The 19,439-nt window shown below is 41.5% G+C and overlaps 1 long non-coding RNA gene across 1 annotated transcript; it reads right to left on the reverse strand.

The window, feature by feature from the left end:
• Nucleotides 1-2,214: 2,214 nt before the first annotated feature.
• LOC123591572 lies at nucleotides 2,215-18,752 on the reverse strand. The gene is made up of 3 exons (XR_006709413.1): nucleotides 18,742-18,752; nucleotides 13,886-13,892; nucleotides 2,215-2,328 (listed from the first exon to the last, which is right to left on the reverse strand). It is a non-coding gene; the product is annotated as an uncharacterized LOC123591572 (long non-coding RNA).
• Nucleotides 18,753-19,439: the final 687 nt, after the last annotated feature.

The raw sequence follows: 19,439 nt of genomic DNA on the forward strand, positions 1-19,439 counted from the left end.
CGCTTACTCAGACCTCACTGTCCTCACAAACACCATAGGCATTATTTTAGCCATTTAACAGAAAGAGAAACAAAACTTGGAGAAGGTAAGTACACTTGCCAAGTGCACAGTCACTAAGTGGCAGAGCTGGAATTCAACCCAGGTGTGTCTTTCTCAGAACCTGTTTTAGTGCCTGGAAGGCAACTGATAATTTTTGATGGGACAGTTTCCATAGAGTGGTAGAAGGAGAAGACAGATGACACAGTGTTTAGTCACTTACTCTTCCTCAAATATTTATTGAGGAGGGTGGGACTGCCAGCCATGGCAGAGTGAAGAGGTGGGGTGGGCAAATCCTCTCCCTGAAAAGGCCATTACAAAGCTGGAAAACATTGATGAAAACAACCATTTTTAGCACTCTGGAATCGGTCAGAGGTATATAACAATACGAGAAGTGTTTGTGCTTGAGCCACAGGTGAAATTCAGTAATAACAGTGGGAATCTGTGGCACCTTTGCCTGGGGATGCTCCCACTTTCCAGCCCAGTCACCTGGAGATTTTGCCATAAGGACCAGCGGCCTTGCTGCCGCAGCCAAAGTAGACTCACTTGATTTGGAGCAGGAGAGAGCCAGTGGTTCTGCTAACCTGAGGTTACAGCTGTGGTCGGGGCAAGTGTATTCTTGGATAAGATTGTGCACATTTACAGCTGAGAACAGAGGGCCTAAGATCACCCCACACTCCTGGCTGACCTTGAGGATTCTGGAATAGAGGAGCTCTGAAAGGGCCCAGTGGAAAGTAAAAAGTAAAAGCGTGAACTTTGAATATGCTCCCCTCTCCCCACACAAATTCATTATCAGAAGACGGAAGCCTTATTGGCTTGAGGTATTTGAGCACAATTTCCATCCCATGGTTTGCTGACCATGGGGCTACTTAGACACAAGGGTGACCCCTATGCATCCAGACGAAAATAAAAACAAGAGCGGGGCGCCTGGGTGGCTCAGTCGGTTAGGCGACCGACTTCAGCTCAGGTCATGATCTCACAGTTGGTGAGTTCAAGCCCTGCGTCGGGCTCTGTGCTGACAGCCCAGAGCTTGGAACATGCTTCCGATTCTGTGTCTCCCTCTCTCTCTGCCCCTCCCCCACTTGTGCTGTCTCTATTTCTGTCAAAAATAAATAACATTAAAAAATAATAAATAATAAAAAAATAAAATAAAAACAAGATAAAAATAAACTGAGCAGAGGTAGCAGCAGCCACACACCTCAGAGGGACGTATTCTGTAGGTTTAACCCAGGCAAAGCACTAAGTGCATGACACAAAAGACAGCCTTGAGGGGGGAAAATCAGAATCTAGAGTTGCTACAATATGGTATTTAAAAATCTAGTTTTCAATAAAATATGCACGGAGATAGGAAAGTATGACTCATCCAGGAAAAGTAAAATTCAATAGAAACTATCCCTAAGTGTCCCCAGAAGTTGGATTCAGCAGGCAAAGACATCAAAGTAGTTATTATAAATATGTTCAAAGAACTAAAAGAACTCATGTTTAAAGAATCAAAAGAAATAGGACAATAACAAATCCACAAAGGTGCTTATTAAGGAAAATATTAAACATTTTAAAAACGTAATTTCTAGAAGTGAAAATAAGCAATTACTGAAATGAAAAACTTACCAGAGGGGCTCAAAAGCAAATTCAAGATGGCAGAAGATAAGAATCCGTGAACTAGAAGAGAGATCAACAGAAATTACCTACTGAAGAATAGAAAGAATAAAAATTGAAGAAAAATAAACAGAGCCTCAGAGACTTGTGGGATGACATCTTACATAGTTGGTATGTGTGTAATGGGAGAGGACAGAAAGGGTCAGAAAATTCTTGGAAGAAATTATGTCCCCCCAACTTGGCAAATTAGATTAAAAACATTAATCTACATATCCAAGTAGCTCAACAAATCCAACTAGGATAACTACAAAGAGATCCACAAGTACATACAAGATGCAAACTGTTAAAAGCTAACAGCGAAAAGAAAATCTTAAAAGCATCAGGAGAAAAACCACCATCATGTAACAATGGAGCATCGATATGATTAATAGCTAATTTCTCATCTGAAACAATGGCAGCTAGAAGGCAGTGGAATTGCATATTCAAAGTGTGAAAGAAAAAAACTATCGCCTAAGAATTCTATATCCCACAAAACTATTCTTTAAAAATGAAGGAGAGTTGGGGCACCTGGGTGGCTGAGTCGGTTTAGTATCCAACTCTTGGTTTCAGCTCAGGTCGTGATCTGATGGTTGGTGAGCTTGAGCTCCAAATGGGGCTCTGTGCTGACAGTGCAGCTTACTTGGAATTCTCTCTCTCCTTCCCCTCTCTGCCCTTCTCCCACTCCCACTCGCACTCTCTCTCTCAAAATAAACAAAAAAAATAAGTAAATAAAAATGAAGGAGAGGAGTGCCTGTGTGGCTGTCAGTTAAGCATCTGACTCTTGATTTCATGATCTCACAGTTCATGAGACCTAAGTTGGAGGCCCACATCAGGGTCTGTGGTGACAGCATGGAGCCTGCTTAGGATTCTCTCTCCTCTCTCTGCCCTTCCCCTGCTTGTGCGCTCTCTTTCTCAGAATAAATAAATAAACTTAAAGATGAAACCATGAATGAGGTGTTCATGTTCATTTAAAAAGAGAGAGATGGGGCGCCTGGGTGGCTCAGTTGGTTAAGCGTGCAACTTCGGCTCAGGTCATGATCTCATGATTGGTGGGTTCAAGCCCTGCGTCGGGCTCTGTGCTGACAGCTCAGAGCCTGGAGCCTGTTTCAGATTCTGTGTCTCCCTCTCTCTCTGCCCCTCCCCACTCGCGCTCCGTCTCCCCACTCGTGCTCTGTCTCCCTCTGTCTCGAAAATAAATAAACGTTAAAAAAAATTAAAATAAAATAAAATAAAGAAAGAGAGAGAGAGATTTATTCCCAGATAAACAAATCTGAGGGAGTTTGTCTGTTGCTAGTAGACCTGCCCTACAAGAAATGCTAATGGGAGTCCTTCAGGCTATTAGGAAAGGACACCAGATGGTAATTCAAATCCACAGGAGGAAATGAAGAGCACTGGAAATGGTAAAATATGTAGGTTACTATAGAGTCTCTATAAATATATATTTTCTTATTTCTTCACAAAAGCTTCTTTAAAAGATATGAAATCGTATAAGGTAATAATTTTAATTCTATATTGATAGGTTGTAATGTGTGTGATATATATGATAACAATGAGCAATGTGTATATTATTTAATATAAATAATATTATACTGGGGCGCCTGGGTGGCTCAGTTGGTTAAGCGTCTGACTTCGGCTCAGGTCGTGATCTTGCGGTCCATGGGTTTGAGCCCCGCGTCGGGCTCTGTGCTGACAGCTCAGAGCCTGGAGCCTGCTTCGGATTCTGTGTCTCCCTCTTTCTTTGACCCTCCCCTGTTCATGCTCTCTCTCTCTCTGTCTGAAAAATAAATAAATGTTAAAAAAATTTTTAAATAAATAAATAAATAATATTATTATAATTTTTTAATGTTTATTTTTGAGAGAGAGAGAGACAGAATGTGAGCAGGGGAGGGGCAGAGAGAGAGAGGGAGACACAGAATCTGAAGCAGGCTCCAGGCTTCGAGCTGTCAGCATAGAGCCCAACACGGGGCTAAAACTCACAAACCGCAAGATCATGACCTGAGCCAAAGGCGGCCGCTTTTTCATGATCTCCCAGTTTGTGAGTTTGAACCCCACATTGGGCTCTGTGCTGACAGCTGAGAGCCTGGAGCCTGCTTCAGATTCTGTGCCTCTCTCTCAAAAATAAATAACATTTAAAAAAATTTTTTTTAAGTTTACAGGGGTGCCTGGGTGGCTCAGTTGGTTAAGCATCTGGCCTTTGGTTTTTGGCTCAGGTCATGATCTCACAGTTCATGAGTTCAGCCTAGTGTTGGGCTCTGAGCTGACAGTGTGGGAGGCATTTGCTCCCTCTCTCTCTCTGCCCCTCCCTTGCTCACGTGCATGCGCGCTCTCTCTCTCTCTCTCTCTCTCTCAAAATAAATAAAAAACTTTTTAAAAAGAGGGGCACCTGGGTGGCTCAGTCAGTTAAGCCTCTGACTTCGGTTCAGGTCATGATCTCACAGTTTGTGAGTTCAAGCCCCACATTGGGCTCTCTGCTGTTAGAGCCCACTTCAGATTCTCTGTCCCTCTTTCTCTCTCTCTCTCTCTCTCAAAAATAAATAAATATTTTTAAAAAATTAAAAAAGAAAAGTCTACAAAAGAATTACGTGGCACACTAAAAATATTTATTTAACACAAAAGATGGCAGTAAAGGAGGAAGAGAGGAACAAAAAAGAAAAGGGACACATAGAAAACAAATAACAAAATAGTAAATGTAAATCAAATCACATCAATAAATTGTGAAAGGTCTAAATACACCAATCAAAAGCAGAAGTTGACAGACTGGATAAAAAAGGCAAAATCCAACTATAATATGTCTACAAGAGACACCTTAGATTTCATGACGTCAATAGATGAAAAGTAAAAGGATGAAAAAAGATTATGCTATGGATATAGTAACCATAGGAGAGCCAGAGTAACTATATTAATATCAGGCAAAATAGACTTAAGACCAAAAGTTTTAAAAAGGCTACTAGAAACAAAAAGGGACATTTAGTAACGATTAAGAGATCAATTCATCAGGAAGATATAATAATTATACATATGTACATAACAACAGATCTGCAAAATACATGCATGTAAAACAGGAGACGCCAATACCCCACTCTCAAAAATGGATGGAACAGCTATACAGAAAATCAGTGAGGACCTAGGAGACTTGAACAACACCATCAACGAACTTGACCTAATTGACATCTATAGAACTCTGATTGGCAATTGTAGAATAGACATCCTTCTCAAGCACAGATGGAACATTCTCCAGTATATATTATATGTTAGGACATAAAACAAGCATTCAATAAATTTAAAATAATTCAAATTATGCACACTATGTTCTCTGACTACAGTAGAATTAAATAAGAAATCAACAACAGAAGAGTCTGGGAATCCCCAAAGTATTTGGAAAGTAAGCAGAGTTCTAATTAGTCCATGGGTTGAAGAAGATACCAGCAGGTAAATTTAAAAATATTTTGAACTGAGTAAAAGTGAAAACACAACATACCCAAATTTATGGAATGCAGCTAAAAAGTGCTTTGAAGGAGACCTGTGTCAGAAAAGAAGAAAGTTTCAAATCAATAACCTAAGCTTCTATCTTAGGAAAGGAAGAAATAAAAAAAGAGTAAAACGTAAAAAGAGCAAACTAAACCTAAGTCAAGCAGACAAGGGGAAATAAAGATTAGAGCAGAAATCAATAAAATAAAAAACAGAAAAACAATAAAAAAAGATCAATGAGCCAACAGTTGGTTCTTTGAAAATAGTGACAAACTTTTAGTTAGATTTACCAAGGAAAGAGAGAGAGAAGACACAAATTACCAATATCTGGAATAAAAAAGGGAGCATAAATGTCTACCTTATAAGAATTAAAATATTGTAAGGGTGTGTTATGAACAACTTTGTACCAGTAAGACAATTTAAATGAAATGGAAAAATCCCTACAAAGATAAAAATTATCAATATCAATTAAAAAGAAAGAGAAAACCCAAATAAAACTTATATCAAGTAAAAAAAAATGAGTTAACACTCAAAAATCTTTCCACAAGGAAAAGCCCAGGCCCAGATGGTTTCACTTGTTAATCCTATTAAATATTTAATTAAAAAAAAATTTTTTTTTAATTTGAGAGAGAGAGAGAGAGCATGGATGAGTCGGGGAGAGGGGCAGAGAGACGGAGAGAGAGAATCCCAAGCAGGCTCCACACTCAGTGAGGAGCCTGACATGGGCCTCAATCCCATGACCCTCAAGATCATGACCTGGGCCAAAATCAAGAGTCAGACACTCAACTGAGCCACCCACGCATTCCCCATTAAATATTTAAAGAAGAAATAATACCAATACTTGACAAACAATTTCAGAAAATAGAAGAGGGAATACTTTCCAATTCTTATAAGGCCAGTATTATCCTGATATCAAAGCTGGACAAAGACACTACTGAAACTACAGTTCAGTATCCTTTATGAATATTGATGTAACAATCCTCAACAAGATACTAGCAAACTGAATCCAGCCACTTATAAAAAGGATGACATACCACTGCCAAATAGGATTTATCCCAGGAATTCACAGTTGGTTTAAAATCCTAAAATCAATTAATGTAATACACTATATTAATAGGATAAAGGACAAAACCCACATGATCATCTTAGTACATGCAGAAAAAATATTTGACAAAATTCAACCCATTCATGATCAAAACTCTCAACAAACTAGGAATAGAAGAGAACTTCCTCAACCTGATAAAGGACATCTACCAAAAACCCACAGCTAACATCCTATGTCCATTAACTGATGCATGGATAAACAAAATATGGTATATTCACATAATGGAGTATTGTTCAGCAATAAGAATGAAGTACTAACGCATCTACAATATGGATTAACCTCAAATACATGGTAAATGAAAGAAGACAGCTGCAAAAGGCCATATATTATATGATTCTATTGGTATGAAATTTCCAGAAAAGGAAAATTTATAGAGACAGAAAGTAGATCATTGGTTACATTGGGTAGAGAGCAAGCTTGACTGGGCTGCATGTCCATGATGGTCTGGCAATTGATGAAGGAATTGATGGCAGCCATCATGGAGACAGCTAACATAGATGGGAAGCCATTAGAAGGCTTTAAGCAGAGAAGTGTTATGATGTGACTTTTTAACAGGATCCTTCTGGCTGCTGTGCCAAGAGAAGACAGCAGATAGGCAGGAGGAGTAGAAGAGGCAGGGACAGTGGCACTGGTCCATAGTGGCTATAGTGGAGGGGCGCCTGGGTGTCTTAGTCGGTTAAGCATCTGATTTTTGGTTTTGGCTCAGGTCGTAATCTCATGGTTCCTGGGATCAAGCCCTGAGTCGGACTGTGTACTGACAGCACGGAGCCTGCTTCCGATGCTCTCTCTCTGCCCCTCCCCTGCTCATGCTCTGTCTCTCCCTCTCTCTCAAAAGTAAATAAACATAAAAAAAGGAAAAAAGAAAAAAAGAAAATAAAGGTAGAACAGTCGGGATTTTCTGATAGACTGATGGGAGTGATAGAAGAACAAGAGCCAGTGACAACTCCCAGTTTGGGGGCCCAGACGACTGGAAGAATGGAGCTGCCATTAACTGAGATGGGATAAGGAAGGAACACGTTTAAGCAGAAAGTTTAGGAGCTTAGGTTTAGGAATCGATTAGATATCCAAGCAGAGAAGTCCCACAGATAGTTGGATATACAGATCTGAAATTCTGGAAAGCATTCCAAGGTGGAGATATATAGATATATATATGTGTGTGTGTGTGTATACACACACACACACACACACACAGATATATGTGTGTGTGTATATATATATATATATATATATATACATATATATATATATATATATATATATATTTGGATATCTCTGGATGAGAGCCGCAAAGGAGCTGGTGAAGATAGGAATGAGCCCTTGAGCCCTTGACATTAAGCGTTTAGGAGAACTGAGAGGAAACAACAGTGGAGACTGAGAAAGGAAAATCAGGAAGAAAACCAGAAAAGTTCTGGAAACCTAGTCAAGGAAAGCACTTCAGCTGAAGTGTTTCACGGTGATCAACCATGTCAAATGATGCTGATAGGTTAAATAAGATGAGAACTGAGAACTGACCATTGGATTTGGTAATATGGAAGTCATGGATGACCTTGACAAGAGTAGTGTTGGAGAAGGGGTAGGGGGTAAAAGCTGATTCCAGTGGGGTCAAGGAAGGAGGGAGAGAAACCAGAGTCAGTGGTTGTAGATATTTCTTCTCTTTCAAGATAAGGAGAAAAATGGGATAGTAGCCACAGGCAGAAGTGAAATCAAGAGAGGTTGTTTTGGAAGTGGAAGAATATGTCTTTATACTAAAAGAAAACATTGAATAGAAGGGGCAAGTTGAGGCAGGAGATAGAAAAGAGAATCACTAGACTAATATGCCTGAGTAGGCGAAGGTGGGACATAATATACAAGTGGAAAGGCTGGCCTTGAATAAGATTGTGGACAGTTTAGTAGCTAGAAGACAGGCAAGACTGTACACGGGTACAGTCACAACTAGGTAGATTGTTAAGAAAAGTCATCTCAAATTTGGAAATAGGCGAACAGGATTACTGGGTATCTTTTTTAGAGAAGAACTGTGCTCTGGCCAGCAGGCCCTTGGGGATTACCTGATTTTCTTGGAGTAGTTACCTTTGCTTGACTTCTATTTACTTTCTATTTACTTTTTTTTTTTAATGTTTATTTATTTTGAGAGAGAGAGAGAGAGTACGCGTGCATGGGAACTTGAGAGTAGGGGAGGGGCAGAGAGAGAAGAGAGAGTGAATCCCAAGCAGGCCCCGTGCTGTCAGTGCAGAACCTGACCCGGGTCTGGATCCCACGAACCGTGAGATCATGACCTGAGCCGAAATCAAGAGCCGATGCTCAACAGAGTGAGCCACTCAGGTGCCCCTCTATTTACTCTTGACTAGGATATTTTGCAGGTCTTTTTCTGTAGAACACTTATAGCAATGCAAACAGTTCTTGTCTGACAGAAATACAAATTATTTCTGTCCTGTAGAAAAGATAACCTCACAAGTTATGATTTTGGGGAGGGGTATTTTTGCCTTGTAGGGCATTAACCACTTTTGTATCTAACCTAGCAATCTTATTCTAATATTTATAAACACATTTCCTGATGAAATCTATCAACTCCTGTTCCTCAGATGTTCTTTGCACCAGCTTTACCATTTTTTTTTTTTTTTGGTTTCTTAGTTAATAAACCATAGACATATGTTTATTCTATATTTGTAAGAGTTGTGATTTTAACTTTTTGAAAATTGTATTTTAACGAGGAAGGTGTATTGATGGGGGCTTGTGGATAGTCTCCTCTGATTGCTGTTATGAACTGAGAGTAGCAATGGGGAGGAAATTTGGGGTGTTTGAAAGTTGTGAAGAAGATATAAAAAGACTTTTAGGAGAGTGAGAAGGTGAGGAGGCTAAGGAAATACACTCTGACTGCTGAGCAATGTAAGGCCCACTGGAGGTTCTACTCACGAATTTTAAATGGCTCAGTCAGCATGCCACAGCCATGCCTGCAGGCACGGGGTAGGCAGGGTTAGATGTAATCAGGTTTGAGGTTTTGCTAAGTGAGCACAACAAAGAAAATGGAGCAAGGGAGTTGCAGGTGTAAGCAAGAGTGTAATTATAGTGATGGACCATAAAAGGAGAGACACAAGGAGGACACAAGGGGGGAAAAGACAGGAAAAGGTGGAAGGGTCAATGGCTTGTCAGTCCCTTTAAGGAAGTGTTGTTGGGATTGGCTTTCTCTTGCTGGAAAAGTGGAGGTGGTTGTTGGCCACTGGGATGCTTAAAATTGAAATCATGATGGGGGGAGCTGTGGGTGGGGATGTTTATTGGAGCTAAGAAGTGAATGGGAGGTTGGAAAGAAAAGCACTTGTGTGAATAAAAGGGGAGAGAGATACAGGGTAGTAACTCAAGCAGGAAATGACACTATGGTAGTTTAGTCGTAATTTGTGTAGACAAAGAGTGAAGGGTCAGGAAAAGGAATAAAGCAAGATCCCAGGGGCTGGGAACAGGAATAAAAACTAGGGCACAAGTGCATGGGATTAATATTAATAAAATTAGAAGGGACCCTAATGAGACAAGAGGGAGGATAAAATCAGGAACAAGAAAGAAACCGAGACATTTTGTTGAGGATAGGATTGAAGCTGTTAGAGCTCAGGTTAGATCCCTTAATCCTATCACTAAATTAGGAATCTAGGTTATCTGCTATGAAGGATATAGAAGAGGTTGGGAGCAGCTGGTATGCCTTGGGAACTGAGTAAAAGAGTTAGGTAGGAGAAATCATACAGCGGAGGGGGGAGGGGGGGGGCAGAGAAGGATGTGAGAAGTCGAAGTCTTTGAGAAAGTTGAGAGATTATCTTAATTTCCTGTGTCTCTGTAAATGTGGAAAACACAATAAGCTTCTTATATGGGTTAATGTGTACAACATACACGGATTACAAGGTTGATCATATAGAAATGTCACTAGTGTTTGCCACCATAAGCACTACAGCAATGGTGCCTTTAAGTTCCTCTTGAGTTCCAGACCCCCGTACTTACACTTACTTACTAGCCCTTGCTATTTGTGTGTTCAGAAGGTATCCAGAACTCTCTGCTGGAAAGCTAAAAAACAATCTTACTTCAGCCTCACGTCAAAAAAAAAAACAAACAGAAGTAACCCCTAACCTCCTCCAGTATTTTCCATGATCAGCCCAGGCTCCAGAGATAGAAAATTCAAAGCCTTTTCATGTCCCTCACTCCTCAATCCAATTAAACACCAATTTCCACAGTGTGAACACCTCTCAAAGCTTGCTCCTCTACCTCCTATTAGGATTGCTCACACACTGTCCAAAACCTTAGGAGGTTTACACATTCCAAACTGGGAAGCCGGGGAGTGAGGCAGAGTGGTTATGTTCCCACTCCAGGCACAGAGAGAACCAACTCTCCCAGGTCAAATTCACACACACACTTGAATGGCTAGGCTCCAATGGGCTTCCAGTCTCCGGATCTGGTTTATCCAGGAGCACAACCTGTGGTCCCACATAAGTACATGGGACCTTGTCTTAAACTACATCACTAGCCTAGACTTCTCCTTTACTTATGGTGGTGATTTTGTTTTGGGTCTCCATGTCCTTTTCTGCCACTGGGCTATTAAAGATCTGGGTTTGGAGATTTGGTCCCTTCCCACCATGGGATCCTTACACATATTGGTTCACTTCCTACCTCAGTTCCCACTTGGATGCCTAATAGGCGTTTCACACTTAACATGTCCAGAGCAAACCCTGATCTCCCTTTTTCTTATCTCCCTTATACCTACTCCTCCCAAAGTGTTCCTTATGTTAGTATGCACTCCATTTTTCCAGTTGTTCAGTCCCAAGCTCTTGGAGTCATTCTTAAAATAAATTTTTTTTTTTTACATTTTACTTATTTTTGAGAGAGAGAGAAAGACAGAGCACAAGTGGGGGAGAGGCAGAGAGAGAGGGAGACACAGAATCCCAAGCAGGCTCCAGGCTCTGAGCTGTCAGCACCGAGCTGGACGCAGGGCTCGAACTCAAACCACGAGATCATGACCTAAGCTGAAGTCGGATGCTTAACCGACTGAGCCACCCGGGTGCCCCATGGAGTCCTTCTTGATTCTTCTTTTTTCCCCACATCCAATCCATCAGAAACTCCTCTCCTATTCAGAATGGCCACTTCTCACTATTTCCTCTGCTACCACCCTGGGCTCCTGCCCAGATTATTATTGTAGCCACTTAACTGGTTGCCTGTTTCCATTTTCACCTCCCTACAGTCTATCCTAAGCACAGAGGCCAGAGTGACCCTGTTAAAACAAAGTTCTAATCGTGCCATGACTTGATTAGACCCTCCCAACAACTTGCAGTCTCACTCAGAGAAAAAGCCAAATTCTTTACACAGCCCCTAAACCTACACAATCTGGGCCCCACTCTATCTCTGACTTTATCTTCTGTTGCTTCTTTCTCCCTCCCTCACACTGCTTCAGCTTTTGTCTCAGCCTCGGCTGCTCTTCTCCCAGACACTTACGTGGCTCGGTTCTTCCTCCAAATCAGAGACCTCTGCCACATCAGGTAGGATGGCACTTCTCGTTACTCTCTAGCCTTCTCACTTGGCTTTACTTTTCTGCCAACATTGTATCTCTTCCCCAAATGCAGTATGAACTCCTTGAGTAGCTTTGTCTTGTCCTCAGCAACTAGTGCAGTGCCTAGCACACGCTAGAGGCAAAATGGGTATTTATGGAATAAAAGAAAGAATAATGTAATTTTGCATTTCTAGATAACCTTCATGTTTTCAGAGCAGTATATAAAATGACTGAACTACATAAGGAACCTTTGGAGGCTGTCCACTCAGTTGTGCTATAAGTAGTATCCAGATCTCTCAAGTAACAATCCAGTAATCTATTTAGAAGGCTGTTTTACTTATTTTTTTAAATTTTTTAATGTTTATTTATTTTTGAGAGAGAGAGAGAGTGAATGGGCAAGAAGGAGACAGAGAGGGAGACATAGAATCCGAAGCAGGCTCTGGGCTCTGAGTTGTCAGCACAGAGCCTGACGCGGGGCTCGAACTCACAAATCACAAGATCATGACCTGAACTGAAGTTGGATGCTTAACCGACTGAGCCACCCAGGCGCCCCTAGAAGGCTGTTTTAGAGCAGGTGTTGTCCTCACACTGCAGAAGGGGAAACTCAAATACAACACAGCTAGGGACCTTGCCAAAGCATGCTGTTTAATCACACTAGAATCCAGAATTCCCAGTTCCTAGTAGTCCTATGGCTCTGAGGGTTTACACTCATGCCACTGAGGAGTCAATAAAGTCCTTACTTCAATATTTTGTTATTCTAATCTTTACTCTCCCTACCCACACCCTCCCTGGTGTGGAAAGACACTTAGTGTCTTTCCTGGTGTGTTTTATTCTGTCCTTGTCTCTGGAGGTCAGAATGACTCTGTTACTTACTAAGTAAGTAACCACTACTTTCCCTGACACCTGGACTTTGTCTTCTTTGGCTTCCATAACAATGTGCTTGGGGGCAGGCTGTGTCTTTGCTCAGGCTACTCTAACAAAATACCGTAAACTGAACTGCTAACAAACAACAGATCATAGCTCTGGAGTCTGGAAGTCAGAGTTCTAGACGCCAGCATGGCTGAGTTCTGGCGAGGGCCCTGTTCCGGGTTGCAGACTGCCATTTTATCATTGGACCCTCACATAACAAGAGAGCTCTCGGGGTTCCTTCTATAAGGGCACTAATCCCATTCTTGAGGACTCCACCTCATGACCTAATTACCTTCAAAAGCCCTACTTCCTATTTCCATCACAGTGGAGGTTAGGATTTCAGTATATGAATTTGGGGGCACACAAACACTCTGTCCATTGCAGGCTGGGCCTTGACCAGAGGCCATGAACCAACCCCCTCCTCCCTCCTGCCACGGAATCAAGCAAACTAGCATCAAGGAAACAGGTTTCATAGCTTGTTAGGTGACCTACATTCCAGGTTAATTTTTTTTCCTTGGAACAACTTTGGTTTACTATTCAGCCATTTCAGGCAGTGTAAAGGGGAAGTGCATTCTGAATGTAAAATTTCTTTGTTTCGAGCACAAAGAATTCCTTCCTTCTCTTTTTTCTTTTCCCGCAATATGTGAACTGGGCTCTGTCCCTTGGGTTTGGTACAAATAAACGGAGCTGCTGAAGGAACAGGGTAAGCAAGTTGATTTTTGTGGTTACAGGCTGTTCCACATAATCCATTTACAAGGTCAGCAGGGACTACAACTTACCAAAACAAAGAAGTATGTAATCTAAAATGAGGAACCCTGATCTATCAGAAAGAAGCAAAGCCCTTTGGGATTTCTAAATAACTTATATTCCTGACTCTATGGGAACAAAATATGTTGGAGGATAAGGAAAAAGGTACATGGATTAAAGGGTCAAAAAAGCAAAGTGCTATAAAAATAAAGGCTTTGAGTACAGGCACACATATATTACAGCCCGATACCAGCCTCCTTCCTCCATTATGTCTTGTAATTGAAAAGTTTGGGTGCTGTCTCTCTCTCTAAAATAAGCGAACATTAAAAAATAAACAAATAAAAATAAAGGGGTACCTGGCTGGCTCAGTGGGTTGAGCGTCTGACTTCGGCTCAAGTCATGATCTCATGGTTCATGAGTTGGAGCCCCACATCAGGCTCTGTGCTGACAGCACGGATCCTCTGTCTCACCCTTTCTCTCCTCCTTTCCTACTCTCTCTCTCTCTCTCTCCCTCTCTCAAAAATAAATAAACGTTAAAAAAAAAAAGAAAAGTTTGGGGATCATTCCAGGTTTGGATGATTTGGGGAAATAAACATATAATTAAAGTCGTAGCTATAAAAGTGGTCCCATATTAATGTTTTTAGAGAGAAAACAGTGGTTCAGAAATGAAAGTCTTAAAACCGACCTCCCAAGGAAAGGGTTGAGTTTCCCAGAGAGGAAGACCAGACTGAAAACAGAATGAGCCAGTGTGTGGCTTTAGATAAGCTACTTAACCCCATGAGCCTCAATTTCCTCTTCTGTAAAATGGTGGTAACAAGAGTTCCTACCCTGTAGGGTTATTGTGCAGAATAAACAAGTTAAAGCAGGGAAAACCCTTAGTCTGGAGATTTTCAAAAGCCCAGAGTGATGGTGACACTGGTACTGGTGGTGGAGATACTTGGGGGGGGGGGGGGGGGAGTGGGGGCAGTAAAGGATCTGGGGACTTTTGTAACCCAAGAAATAGAAGGAATCAGGAAAGAATGAGTTGATTGGGATCAGATGGCTAGGAGCTAACCCTTTTCATAACCCTAAAAAGCTGAATTGGGAGGAGAAACCAGGCTGGGTTTTTGGCTTTGGTTGGCTGTGAGGAGAGGGTTCAGCCTGAAGCCAGAGAATGAATGAAGCTCCGAGACCAAAAAAAAAAAAAAAAAAAAAAAAAAATCCAAACCAAAACAAAACAAAAAACCTTTTTATGCCAGGAGTAAAAGAACTAAGGGAAATGGTCTGATTTGGACTAGTGTGGAGGTAGGGGCCGTGCTACAAGTTGTGTGTCTGTGGATGTTTAACAACCGGCTGGGAGAGGGGATAAGAGCCTAATCTGTAGTAGTCAACTGTTTTATTTCTACGATGGACATATAGCCAGCATTGCTGATTTCAAGCTCCCCACACCAGGTCCGACTGGTTGTCAAAAATTCTGAAAATCTAAGGATTGGCTCTGGCAGACCAGTGAGTAGGGGGATTAGCACAAAAGCATAAGCAGTTCAGATTAGGGAGAAGCCCACTGACTTGAAGAGCTCAAACACATTCAGCCAAATTAAACTAACTACCTGAATAACATGGGGCTGATTTGCCTGTAAGTCTTATAACAGATACACTGATATTCCCTTGTACCGAAGCACTACTATACTGATCATGTAGGAAAAAAACAATACTTAGTGCACCCAAAAATAGTTGGTTCTGTGTCCTGGGAGGAGGGGGAGGGGACAGCTGGAGAGAGAACCTGGAGAAGTAAAGGGGGAAAAAATTATCCTGAGCGGCACAGTCTCCGAGTAAATCCCCTCCTGTCTTAGCTGCTGGCAAGAAGTTACAGTCAAAAGGAAAGAAAACTCTGAGGGGCCTTCCACTTCGGGCTGCCTGGGTGCTTTTTAGGTACATGAATAAATAAAATTATTAAATAAGCATTGCTATAAATAGGGAAGATTTCCAGACTCCAGGATATGATCCACTTATTGGAATAATAATGTAGATACTTGAAGAATTTGAGTCCAGTAGTTCCTTTTAATCTTCTGGAAGAGAATTTAACCAGTCCCTCCTAAAGGGATGGGGGGCAGGGCAGGAAACAGAGGGAATGGTGACCAATTACAGGAAAGATTGGAAAGAACCTGAGGTAAGCAGGCTTGGCTGCAGTCCGTGGAGTGGAAAGACCCGGGAAGCACAACCTATTCAGTTGTTTGGGTTTGTCACTACGAGAGGCCACGGGTCAGAAGTACTGTATTTTTAGGGAATGTAAAGCAGATTAGAACAAGCCAGATGATGTCTGCGTGAAAATAAAATGTGAAATTCCTGAGAAGAAAGCAAGTCTTCTTTGTGATCTCCCTGGCCACAGCCAGCATAAGGAGTCCTGATGAAGGGGAAGAAGTCCAAAACATGGCTCCGATCCCAGGGGAGGAGAACTTTGAAAGAATGTTCAAGAAAGCTATAAAGTTTGCAAATATTTGCAGGATAACAGGAGCAGTAAGTGAAAGCTAAAGAATCTTAGAGTTATTTTTCCCATAAAAGAAAACAATGTATTACCTAGAAGATAATCTCTTGCCTGCCTTTCTGTATTTACCGGGGAATGAAAAGGAAGAAAAAACAAATCACCTCAAAATATAGAGATTTAAGGGGCACCTGGGTGGCTCAGTTGGTTAAGCGTCCGACTTGGGCTCAGGTCATGATCTCCTGGTTTGTGAGTTCAAGCCCTGCATCAGGCTCTGTGCTGACAGCTCAGAGCCTAGAGTGTGCTTTGGATTTTGTGTCTCCCTCTCTTTCTGCCTCTCTCCTGCTCCCTCTGTCTCTCTCAAAAGTAAAACAAACATTTAAAAAAATTGAGATTTTAAAATATACTTGTGAAGAAGGTGGTTGAATTAAACTTCAAGGAGTCCTAGCTATCCTTTGGAGGTCTTAGGAATGGGAAAAATTCTCCTTTTTCTTGCTAGACTAGTGGCATCCTTGTCTTAGGACAGTAAATTCATTAAATGATTTTTCTAGGACTTCCTTTCCTTGTGAACTAGAACCAGTAACAGGCTCATGGAGGGCCTAGAAAGAAAAGAGGCAACTGTCATTTTAGGCATTTATTCTGAGTCCCATCTCTTGGGTTTAGGGTAAATTATTTCCATCTCAGGACCTTATTTCCCACAGTTGTATAATGAATACCTTGTTAAAAATTTATCTTTGAAAACTTCTCGAAGGCACTATTGGAGTAGAAAATACTTTATCATAAATTGCTATAGAGCACAAAATATCCCCATACCATTATTATTGTAACATGTAATTTGCAACTGAACACAAAATCAATTCTTTAGCACTACTGGTATCCTAGCATAGAAACCGGGAGTTTGAGAAAAGATAGGGTTCGGTTTTGTCTGAATTCTTTCCTCTTTCCTAATGTTTTGGGGACATGTCATACAACAGCGATTTGAAGTCCAAGCTCTCCTGAGCCAGAGTAGGTATGCCACTTTTTTTTTTAAGGTTTATTTATTTATCTTTGAGAGACAGAGGGACAGTGTGAGGGAGGGAGGGGCAGAGAGAGAGGGAGAGAGGAAATCCCGAGCTGGCTCCATCTCAGTGCAGAGCACAACACAGGGCTTGACATCACCAACCATGAGATCATGACCTGAGCGGAAATCAAGAGTCGGACACTTAACCAACTGAGTCACCCAGACATCCCTGCCATTTCTTTCTCTAATGTATTGTAAGACTCCAGCAAAAGTCCCATCTGTAAATATTTATCTAACGTACCAGTGATTCTTACAAGACCCTGACCGAAGGAAGCATGTTTTCAACTTTACTCCCTTTGGGACACACGTACAGCAGAAGCCTCAAGTCAGAGTATCACGGAATGTAAAGGCTGGAAGAGGCCTTAGAATGAAACTGTCCAATCCCCTCATTTTGCACATGAGAACCTGGGGCCCAAGGAAGAGAAGTGCTCCCTCCAATGTTATATCACCAGAGGTGGCAGGGCACAGGCTCTCTGTTACTAACTCACCATGTTTGTGGTGAATTTGAGACCATTTCAACTGGAAAGTAAGACTCTTCTGCCTCTTCTCTCTCTCGGTAATTTTTAGACTCAGAAAGACCTGTTTACATAAAAGTTGAATTTTTCACTGTCCACCCAGGAAAGAGACTTTTTTCCCCCCTCCAAAACAATCCAGCAGGGGGCAATAAAGTTAAATATAGATCCCAATGTTTAAAATGATTTTAAAATGCAAGAGAATGCATCTTCATCTCTAATTTTGTCCTCTACCACGATCACCTCCAACAGTAACAGCTACCAATTTTAGTGCTTTGCTATGTGTATATGCTCTGTATTACTTATCTCATTTAATCCTCACCACAATGTATCTACCTCTGAGTTATACATTATCCCATTTTATAAGGGAAGAGATGTAGATAGATTACAAAATTGGCTTAAGGACCTACAGCTAGAAAAAGAAAACAAAAATCAGAGCCCACATCAGAGCAATCAGGCCTGCAAAGCCCTTAAGCCTATTGAGGTCCCTCAAGGGGCTATCTGCTTGAATATGAGATGATAGAGAGTGAAAAGAAAAATAAAGGTGTTTTGCTAATGAATCCTTTGAAAAACATAACCTAAAAATAAAATGCCTATTATTTTTAAATCGCCACACTGAACTGTTCTCATTAGGGCTACTAATTACCTCCATTAGGCTAAATCCAATGGTCATTTTTGAGTTCTGTGCTTACCTATCAGTGGCACTCGACCCTGCTAATCATCCCTTTTTCCTTGTTTCCAGGACCTCACATTCCTGGGTTCCCTCCTATCTCACCGGCTGTTCCTTTTTAGTGTCCTTTACTGGTTTTACCTCTTTTCCCAGAGCTATGAAATTGGTCTTCTTCTCTCGTGTTTCTACACTCACTCCACTCACATCTCACCAAGGTCATGACTTGAGGATGGCAGTTAGATGTCCACCTCCACCCGGATCTCTTTGCTTTGAGATCCAGACTCTCATATCCAGCTGTGTCCTGGCCATCTCCACCTCCACATGGACAACAACGTCTTGATTTAACATGACCAAAAATAACCCTTGGTATCAACCGCCTTTAAGCCTGCCCCATTCTCAGCCTTTTGCCTCTGTTGATGGCAAATTGTCTTTCACTCATTCAGGCTAAAAACTGGAATAATCCTTGGCTTCTCTTTCCCTCACGTGTGAGCCTTTAGGAAATCACTTTGGTCCTGTCTAACCACATGTCACTAATTCCTCTGCTACCACTCTGGTCAGAGTCTCTCTCATCTCTCAGAAGGATTATGGCAATGAGTTCTCATCTTAAGATGTCTTCCTGCTTCTACCTGTGCCCTCCTATAATCTTTTCTCAACACAACAACCAAAGTCATCTTTTTCTAAAAAGGCCATGGGGGGGGGAGGGGCGGGGGCACCTGGGCAGCTCAGTTGGTTGAGCATTGGACTCTTGATATCAGCTGGAGTCTTGATCTCAGGGTCCTGAGCTTGAGACCCGCATCGGGCTCCACGTAGTGCGGAGCCCACTGAAAAAAATATTAAATAAATAATAATTTAAAAAGCAGTCGGGTCATGTCACTTCTACGTTTCAAACCCTACATTAGCTCCCCATGTCGGAGTAAAAGCCACAGGATTTGCAGTAACTTATAAGAAGCTGTAAGATCTGGCTCCTGTTTCCTCTCCAACATCATCCTCTGTTATTCATCTCTTCCAGCCAAGCTGGCCTCACTGCTCTTCCAGGAACACTAACGGCTCACTCTTGCTTGGGGGTCTGGGCTCCAACTGCTCGCTTTTAGCCACTTGGCTAACCCCTCATGACCTACAAGTCTTTGTTCAAATCTCATGTATCATTAAGGCTAACCGTGACCATCATGGTTCTATTACAACCCCTCTCCCACTCCACCCTCTCATTCCACTTTCTTCAGTATTTTTCTTTTTTTATTTTTTTTTATTTTTTTTTTATTTAAAAAAAATTTTTTTTCAACGTTTATTTATTTTTGGGACAGAGAGAGACAGAGCATGAACGGGG

Source organism: Leopardus geoffroyi, chromosome B4 (assembly GCF_018350155.1).
Source record: "Leopardus geoffroyi isolate Oge1 chromosome B4, O.geoffroyi_Oge1_pat1.0, whole genome shotgun sequence".
NCBI classification, from domain to species: domain Eukaryota; kingdom Metazoa; phylum Chordata; class Mammalia; order Carnivora; family Felidae; genus Leopardus; species Leopardus geoffroyi.